This window comes from Triticum dicoccoides, chromosome 5B, assembly GCF_002162155.2.
Source record: "Triticum dicoccoides isolate Atlit2015 ecotype Zavitan chromosome 5B, WEW_v2.0, whole genome shotgun sequence".
Taxonomy (NCBI): Eukaryota; Viridiplantae; Streptophyta; class Magnoliopsida; order Poales; family Poaceae; genus Triticum; species Triticum dicoccoides.
Genome location: NC_041389.1, coordinates 230993184 through 231003766, shown reverse-complemented (window position 1 = coordinate 231003766; position 10583 = coordinate 230993184).

The following is a 10583-nucleotide window of genomic DNA, read 5'->3' as shown; positions in this document are numbered from 1 at the left end:
ACCATCGTTGGTGATCAACAACTGGTTTAGCATCTTTCTCCAGTTTTATTTTGTGCTGGCATAGAGTGGGACTAATGCCCTTAAGATCGTCAAGAGCATATCCAATAGCAGCACAGTGCTTCTTCAGAGTTTTCAATAATTTCTCTTCTTCATTCTCTGAAAGGTTAGCACTAATAATAACAGGATATATCTTCTTTTCATCAAGATAAGCATATTTAAGAGTATCAGATAGTTGTTTAAGCTCAAACACGGGATCACCCTTGGGTGGAGGAGGATCCCCTAGGATTTCAACAGGCAAGTTGAGTTTCAATATGGGTCCCTGTTTAAAGAATATTTCATCTATTTCCCTTCTTTCATTCATAAACATATCATTTTCATTGTCTAGCAAATATTGTTCTAAAGGATCATTAGGAGGCACGACAATAGAAGCAAGACCAATAATTTCATCTTTACTAGGCAATTCTTTATCATGGGGTTGTCTACGAAATTTAGAGAAATTAAAATCATGAGACATATCCCCTAAACCAACATTAACAATATCCTATTCGCAGTCTATCCTAACATTAACAGTATTCAAGAAGGGTCTACCAAATATAACGGGACAAAAGTCATCTTGTGGGAAACCAAGAACAAGAAAATCAGTAGGATATTTTATTTTCCCACACAAGACTTCAACATCTCTAACAATCCCAATTGGTGAAATAGTATCTCTATTGGCAAGCTTAATAGTAACATCAATACCTTCTATTTGAGCAGGTGCAATATCATGCATAATTTCTTCGTATAAGGAACGAGGTATTGCACTCGCACTAGCACCCATATCACATAAGCGATGATAACAATGATCTCCTATTTTAACAGAAACAACAGGCATGCCAACAACGGGTCTATGTTTATTTTTAGTATTGGGTCTAGCAATCCTAGCAGCTTCATCACAGAAGTAAATAACATGCCCATCGATATTATCGACCAAGATATCTTTAACCATAGCAATACTAGGTTCAACTTTAATTTGCTCAGGGGGTGTAGGTGTTCTAGCATTACTCTTATGAACCACAGCTGAAGTTTTAGCATGATCCTTTATTCTAACAGGGAAAGATGGTTTCTCAATATAAGTAGTAGGAACAATAGGATCAACATTATAAATAATAGTCTTTTCTTCAACTTTAATAGGTTCTACTACTTTTACTTCAATGGGAGGATGATATTTAAACCACTTCTCCTTAGGGAGATCAACATGAGTAGCAAATAATTCACAAAAAGAAGCTATTGTCTTAGAGTCAAGTCCATTTTTAGTGCTAAATTCATGAAAAGCATTGGTATCCATAAAAGATTTAACAGAATCAAACTTAGGTGTTATACCTAACTCCTTACCTTAGTCGAGCTCCAAATCTTCGGAGTTGCATTTAATTCTTTCCAATAAATCCCATTTGAATTCAATAGTCTTCATCATAAAAGAACTAGTACAAGAAGTATCGAGCATGGAGCGATTATTGAGAGAGAAGCCGAGCATAAAAATTCTGAATAATAATTTCTCTTGAGAGCTCATGATTGGGGCATGAATATAACAATGACTTAAGCCTCCCCCAAGCTTGAGCGATACTTTCTACTTTGCGATGCCAAAAATTATATATATATATATATAATTATGATCACGATGAACCAGATGCATGTTGGGTAACGTAGTAATTTCAAAAAAATTCCTACGCACACGCAAGATCATGGTGATGCATAGCAACGAGAGGGGAGAGTGTTGTCCACGTACCCTCGTAGACCGAGAGCGGAAGCGTCAGCACAACGCGGTTGATGTAGTCGTATGTCTTCACGGACCGACCGATCAAGCACCAAAAGCACGGCACCTCCGAGTTCTTGCACACGTTCAGCTCGATGACGTCCCTCGAACTCCGATCCAACCGAGTGTCGAGGGAGAGTTCTGTCAGCACGGCGGCGTGGTGACGATGATGATGTTCTACCGATGCAGGGCTTCGCCAAAGCACCGCTACGATATTATCGAGCTGGAATATGGTGGAGGGGGGCACCGCACACGGCTAATAGATCTCAAGGATCAATTGTTGTTGTGTCTAGAGGTTCCCCCCTGCCCCCGTATATAAAGGATCAAGGGGGAGGGGGCGGCCGGCCAGGAGGGGGTGCGCCAGGAGGAGTCCTACTCCCACCGGGAGTAGGACTCCCTCCTTTCCTTGTCCAAGTAGGAGAGGGGGAAGGAAGGGAGAGAGGGGAGGAAGGAAAGCGGGGCACCGCCCCCCTCCTTGTCCTATTTGGACTAGAGGGGGAGGAGGCGCGCGGCCTACCCTGGCCGCCCCTCCTCTTCTCCACTTTGGGCCCATGAGGCCCATTAACCCCCCGGTGGTAGTAGGACTCCTCATGGGGTGCACCAAGGGTGGCCGGTCCCCTCTCCCTCCTCCACTCCTTTATATACGGGGAGGGAGGCACCCCCTAGAGACACAACAATTGATCCTTGAGATCTCTTAGCCGTGTGCGGTGCCTCCCTCCACCATAATCCACCTGGATAATATCGTAGCGGTGCTTAGGTGAAGCCCTGCGTCGGTCGAACATTATCATCGTCACCACGCCGTCATGCTGACGGAACTCTCCCTCAAAGCTCGGCTGGATCGGAGTTCGAGGGACGTCATTGATCTGAATGTGTGCTGAACTCGGAGGTGTCGTGCGTTCGGTACTTGGTCGGTCGGATCGTGAAGACGTACGACTACATCAACCGCGTTGTGCTAACGCTTCCGCTTTCGGTCTACGAGGGTACGTGGACACACTCTCCCCTCTCGTTGCTATGCATCACCATGATCCTGCGTGTGCGTAGGAAACTTTTTGAAATTACTACGTTACCCAACAGTGGCATCCGAGCCAGGTTTTATGTGCTGATGTTATATGCACGAGTAGAACACAAGTGAGTTGTGGGCGATACAAGTCATACTGCTTACCAGCATGTCATACTTTGGTTGGGCGATATTGTTGGATGAAGCGGCCCGGACCGACATTATGCGTACGCTTACGTGAGACTGGTTCTACCGACGTGCTTTGCACACAGGTGGCTGGCGGGTGTTAGTTTCTCCAACTTTAGTTGAACCGAGTGTGGCTACGCCCGGTCCTTGAGAAGGTTAAAACAGCATTAACTTGACGAACTACCGTTGTGGTTTTGATACATAGGTAAGAACGGTTCTTGCTAAGCCCGTAGTAGCCACATAAAACTTGCAACAACAAAGTAGAGGACGTCTAACTTGTTTTTGCAGGGCATGTTGTGATGTGATATGGTCAAGACGTGATGCTATATTTTATTGTATGAGATGGTCATGTTTTGTAACCGAGTTATCGGCAACTGGCAGGATCCATATGGTTATCGCTTTATTGTATGCAATGCAATCGCCCTGTAATTGCTTTACTTTATCACTAAGCGGTAGCGATAGTCGTAGAAGCAATAGTTGGCGAGACGACAACGATGCTACAATGGAGATCAAGGTGTCGCGCCGGTGACGATGGTGATCATGACGGTGCTTCGGAGATGGAGATCACAAGCACAAGATGATGATGGCCATATCATATCACTTATATTGATTGCATGTGATGTTTATCTTTTATGCATCTTATCTTGCTTTGATTGACGGTGGCATTATAAGATGATCTCTCACTAAATTTCAAGATAAAAGTGTTCTCCCTGAGTATGCACCCTTGCCAAAGTTCGTCGTGTCCTGACACCACGTGATGATTGGGTGTGATAAGCTCTACGTCCATATACAACGGGTGCAAGCCAGTTTTGCACACGCAGAATACTCAGGTTAAACTTGACGAGCCTAGCATATGCAGATATGGCCTCGGAACACTGAGACCGAAAGGTCGAGCGTGAATCATATAGTAGATATGATCAACATAGTGATGTTCACCATTGAAAACTACTCCATTTCACGTGATGATCGGTTATGGTTTAGTTGATTTGGATCACGTGATCACTTAGATGATTAGGGGGATGTCTATCTAAGTGGGAGTTCTTAAGTAATATGATTTGAACTTAAATTTATCATGAACTTAGTACCTGATAGTATTTTGCTTGTCTATGTTTGTTGTAGATAGATGGACCGTGTAGTTGTTCCGTTGAATTTTAATGCGTTCCTTGAGAAAGCAAAGTTGAAAGATGATGCTAGCAATTACACGGACTGGGTCCATAACTTGAGGATTGTCCTCATTGCTGCACAGAAGAAATACGTCCTGGAAGCACCACTGGGTGCTAGGCCTGCTTTAGATGCAACTGACGACGTTAAGAACGTCTGGCAGAGCAAAGCTGATGACTACTAGATAGTTCAGTGTGCCATGCTTTAGGCTTACAACCGGGACTTCAACGACTTTTTGAACGTCATGGAGCATATGAGATGTTCCAGGAGTTGAAGTTAATATTTCAAGCAAATGCCCAGATTGAGAGATATGAAGTCTCCAATAAGTTCTACAGCTGCAAGATGGAGGAGAATGGTTCTGTCAGTGAACATATACTCAAAATGTCTGGGTATTGCAATCAATTGATTCAACCGGGAGTTAATCTTCCGGATGATAGTGTCATTGATAGAAATCTTAAATCACTGCCACCAAGCTACAAGAGCTTCGTGATGAACTATAATATGCAAGGGATGAACAAAACAATTCCTGAGCTCTTCGCAATGCTAAAAGCTGCGGAGGTAGAAATCAAGAAGGAGCATCAAGTGTTGATGGTCAATAAGACCACCAGTTTCAAGAAAGAGGGTAAAGGGAAGAAGAAGGGGAACTTCAAGAAGAACGGCAAACAAGTTGCTGCTAAAGAGAAGAAACCCAAGTTTGGACCTAAGCCCGAGACTTAGTGCTTCTGCTGCAAGCAAACTGGACTCTAGAAGCGGAACTGCCCCAAGTATTTGGCGGATACGAAGGATGGCAAGGTGAACAAAGGTATATGTGATATACATGTTATTGATGTGTACCTTACCTGAGCTCGCAGTAGCACCTGGGTATTTGATACTGGTTCTGTTGCTAATATTTGCAACTCGAAATAGGGACTACGGATTAAGCGGATACTGGCTAAGGACAAGGTGACGATAAGCGCGGGAAATGGTTCCAAAGTCGATGTGATCACCGTCGGCACGCTACCTCTACATCTACCTTCGGGATTAGTTTTAGCCTAAATAATTGTTATTTGGTGCCAGCGTTAAGCATGAACATTATATCTGGATCTTGTTTGATGCGAGACGGTCATTCATTTAAATCTGAGAATAATGATTGTTCTATTTATATGAGTAATATCTTTTATGGTCATGCACCCTTAAAGAGTGGTCTATTTTTGATGAATCTCGATAGTAGTGATACACATATTCATAATGTTAAAGCCAAAAGATGCAGAGTTGATAATGATGGTGCAACTTATTTGTGGCACTGCCGTTTGGGTCATATTGGTGTAAAGCGCATGAAGAAACTCCATACTGATGGACTTTTGGAATCACTTGATTATGAATCACTTGGTACTTGCGAACCATGCCTCATGGGCAAGATGACTAAAACGTCGTTCTCTGGAACTATGGAGCGAGCAACTAATTTGTTGGAGATCATACATACTAATGTATGTGGTCCAATGAATGTTGAGGCTCGCGGCGGGTATCGTTATTTTCTCACCTTCACAGATGATTTGAGCAGATATGGGTATATCTTGTTAATGAAACATAAGTCTGAAACATTTGAAAAGTTCAAAGAATTTCAGAGTGAAGTTGAAAATCATTGTAACAAGAAAATAAAGTTTCTACGATCTGATCATGGAGGAGAATATTTGAGTTACGAGTTTGGTCTACATTTGAAACAATGCGGAATAGTTTCGCAACTCATGCCACCCGAAACACCACAGCGTAATGGTGTGTCCGAACATCGTAATCTTACTTTACTAGATATGGTGCGGTCTATGATGTCTCTTACTGATTTACCGCTATCATTTTATGGTTATGCTTTAGAGACGGCTGCATTCACGTTAAATAGGGCACCATCAAAATCCGTTGAGACGACGCCTTATGAAGTGTGGTTTGGCAAGAAACCAAAGTTGTCATTTCTTAAAGTTTGGGGCTGCGATGCTTATGTGAAAAAGCTTCAGCTTGATAAGCTCGAACCCAAATTGGAGAAATGTGTCTTCATAGGATACCCAAAGGAAACTGTTGGGTACACCTTCTGTCACAGATCCGAAGGCAAGACATTCGTTGCCAAGAATGGATCCTTTCTAGAGATGGAGTTTCTCTCGAAAGAAGTGAGTGGGAGGAAAGTAGAATTTGATGAGTTAACTGTACCTGCTCCTTTATTGGAAAATAGTTCATCACAGAAACCGGATCTTGTGATGACTACACCAATTAGTGAGGAAGCTAATAATGTTGATCATGGAACTTCAGATCAAGTTACTACCGAACCTCGTAGGTCAACCAGAGTAAGATCCACACCAGAGTGGTACGGTAATCCTATTCTGGAGGTCATGTTACTTGACCATGGCGAACCTACAAACTATGAGGAAGCGATGATGAGCCCAGATTCCGCAAAATGGCTTGAGGCCATGAAATCTGAGATGGGATCCATGTATGAGAACAAAGTGTGGACTTTGGTTGACTTGCCCGATGATCGGCAAGCCATCGAGAATAAATGGATCTTCAAAAAGAAGACTGGCGCTGATGGTAATGTCACTGTCTACAAAGCTCGACTTGTTGCAAAAGGTTTTCGACAAGTTTAAGGGGTTGACTACGATGAGACTTTTTCACCCGTAGCGATGCTTAAGTCGGTCCGGATCATGTTAGCAATTGCCGCATTTTATGATTATGAAATTTGGCAAATGGATGTCAAAACTGCATTTCTGAATGGATTTCTGGAAGAAGAGTTGTATATGATGCAACCAGAAGGTTTTGTCGATCCAAAGGGTGCTAACAAAGTGTGCAAGCTCCAGTGATCCATTTATGGACTGGTGCAAGCCTCTCGGAGTTGGAATAAACGTTTCTATAATGTGATCAAAGCATATGGTTTTATACAGACTTTTGGAGAAGACTGTATTTACAAAAAAGTGAGCGGGAGCTCTATAGCATTTCTAATATTATATGTGGACGACATATTATTGATTGGAAATGATATAGAATTTCTGGATAGCATAAAAGGATACTTGAATAAAAGTTTTTCAATGAAAGACCTCGGTGAAGCTGCTTATATATTGGGCATCAAGATCTATAGAGATAGATCAAGACGCTTAATTGGACTTTCACAAAGTACAAACCTTGATAAAGTTTTGAAAAAGTTCAAAATGGATCAAGCAAAGAAAGGGTTCTTGCCTGTAATACATGGTGTGAAATTGAGTTAGACTCAATGCCCGACCACTGCAAAAGATAGTGAGAAAATGAAAGAAGTTCCATATGCTTCAGCCATAGGCTCTATCATGTATGCAATGCTGTGTACCAGACCTGATGTGTGCCTTGCTATTAGTTTAGCAGGGAGGTACCAAAGTAATCCAGGAGTGGATCACTTGACAGCGGTCAAGAACATCCTAAAATACCTGAAAAGGACTAAGGATATGTTTCTCGTTTATGGAGGTGACAAAGAGCTAGTCGTAAATGGTTACGTTGATGCAAGCTTTGACACTGATCCGGACGATTCTAAATAGCAAACAGGATACATGTTTATATTGAACGGTGGAGCTTTCAGTTGGTGCAGTTCTAAACAAAGCGTCGTGGCATGATCTACATGTGAAGTGGAGTACATAGCTGCTTCGGAAGCAGCAAATGAAGGAGTCTGGAGGAAGGAGTTCATATCCAATCTAGGTGTCATACCTAGTGCATCGGGTCCAATGAAAATCTTTTGTGACAATACTGGTGCAATTGCCTTGGCAAAGGAATCCAGATTTCACAAGAGAACCAAGCACATCAAGAGACGCTTCAATTCCATCCGGGGCCAAGTCTAGTTGGGAGACATAGAGATTTGCAAAATACATATGGATCTGAGTGTTGCAGACCCGTTGACTAAGCCTCTTCCACAAGCGAAACATGATCAGCACCACGGCTCCATGGGTGTTAAATCATTACTGTGTAATCTAGATTATTGACTCTAGTGCAAGTGGGAGACTGAAGGAATTATGCCCTAGAGGCAATAATAAAGTTATTATTTATTTCCTCATATCATGATAAATGTTTATTATTCATGCTAGAATTGTATTACCCGGAAACATAATACATGTGTGAATACATAGACAAACAGAGTGTCACTAGTATGCCTCTACTTGACTAGCTCGTGAATCAAAGATGGTTAAGTTTCCTAACCATAGACATGAGTTGTCATTTGATTAACGGGATCACATCATTAGGAGAATGATGTGATTGACTTGACCCATTTCGTTAGCTTAGCACTTGATCGTTTAGTATGTTGCTATTGATTTCTTCATGACTTATACATGTTCCTATGACTATGAGATTATGTAACTCCCGTTTACCGGAGGAACACTTTGTGTGCTACCAAACGTCACAACGTAACTGGGTGATTATAAAGGTGCTCTACAGGTGTCTCCGAAGGTACTTGTTGAGTTGACGTGTTTCGAGATTAGGATTTGTCACTCCGATTGTCGGAGAGGTATCTCTGGGCCCTCTCGATAATGCACATCACTATAAGCCTTGCAAGCAATTCAGCTAATGAGTTAGTTACAGGATGATGCATTACGTAACGAGTAAAGAGACTTGCGGTAACGAGATTGAACTAGGTATTGAGATACCGACGATCGAATCTTGGGCAAGTAACATACCAATGACAAAGGGAACAACGTATGTGTTATGCGGTTTGACCGATAAAGATCTTCGTAGAATATGTAGGAGCCAATATGAGCATCTAGGTTCCGCTATTGGTTATTGACCGGAGACGTGTCTCGGTCATGTCTACATAGTTCTCGAACCCGTAGGGTCCGCACGCTTAAAGTTAGATGACAGTTTTATTATGAGTTTATGTGTTTTGATGTACCGAAGGTGTTCGGAGTCCCGGATGTGATCACGGACATGACGAGGAGTCTCGAAATGGTCGAGACATGAAGATTGATATATTGGACGACTATATTCGGACACCGGAATGGTTCCGGGGGTTATCGGATATATACCGGAGTACCGGGGGGAACCCCCCCAGAGGTTAATGGGCCTCGTGGGCCCAAGTGGTGGAAGAGGAGAGGCGGCCAAGGGGCAGCCGCGCGTCCCTCCCCCCCAAGTCCGAATTGGACATGGGGGGCGGCGCCCCCCTTTCCTTTCCCCCTCTCTCTCCTTCCCTCTCCTCTCCTACTCCAACAAGGAAGGAGGGAGTCCTACTCCCGGTGGGAGTAGGACTTCTCATGGGGCGCGCCAAGGGTGGCCGACCCCCTCCCCCTCCTCCACTCCTTTATATACGGGGAAGGAGGCACCCCCTAGAGACACAACAATTGATCCTTGAGATCTCTTAGCCGTGTGCAGTGCCTCCCTCCACCATAATCCACCTCGATAACATCATCGTCACCACGCCGTCGTGCTGACGGAACTCTCCCTTAAAGCTCGGCTGGATCGGAGTTCGAGGGACGTCATCAAGCTGAACGTGTGTTGAACTCGGAGTGCCGCGCGTTCGGTACTTGATCGGTCGGATCGTGAAGACGTACGACTACATGAACCGCATTGTGCTAACGCTTCCACTTTCGGTCTACGAGGGTACATGGACACACTCTCCCCTCTCGTTGCTATGCATCACCATGATCTTGCGTGTGCATAGGAAATATTTTGAAATTACTACGTTACCCAACAATCGTCAAGCTAGTTTTCATCATGCTCATATGATTCTCATTCGTTACTTTGATAATTTGATATGTGGGTGGACCGGTGCTTAGTACTGCCCTTCCTTGGACAAGCATCCCACTTATGATTAACCCCTCTTGCAAGCATCCGCAACTATGAAAGAAGAATTAAGGTAAACCTAACCATAGCATGAAACATATGGATCCAAATCAGCCCCTTACGAAGCAACACATAAACTAGGGTTTAAGCTTCTGTCACTCTAGCAACCCATCATCTACTTATTGTTGGTGAACGCGGTAATTTCAAAAAATTTCCTACGATCACGCAAGATCTATCTAGGAGATGCATCGCAACGAGAGGGGAGAGTATGTCCACGTACCCTCGTAGACCGAAAGCGGAAGCGTTAGTTAACGCGGTTGATGTAGTCGAACGTCTTCGCGATCCAACCGATCCAAGTACCGAACGTACGGCACCTCCGCGTTCAACACACGTTCAGCTCGATGATGTCCCTCGTACTCTTGATCCAGTTGAGGCCGAGGGAGAGTTTCGTCAGCACGACGGCGTAGAGACAGTGATGATGAAGTTATCGGCGCAGAATTCCAGCTGCCGGCATTCTCCCTCTTCATGTAAACCTTGTAAAATAAGAGAGAAAAGACATATGTATTGTGACGTAATGTGTAGTAACATCCCATAATGCAATAAATATTGATATAAAAGCATGATGCAAAATGGACGTATCAGACAGATACTTACATCACGGAATTGACACTTGTAGCAATGATGGCCGGGATTCGGGGG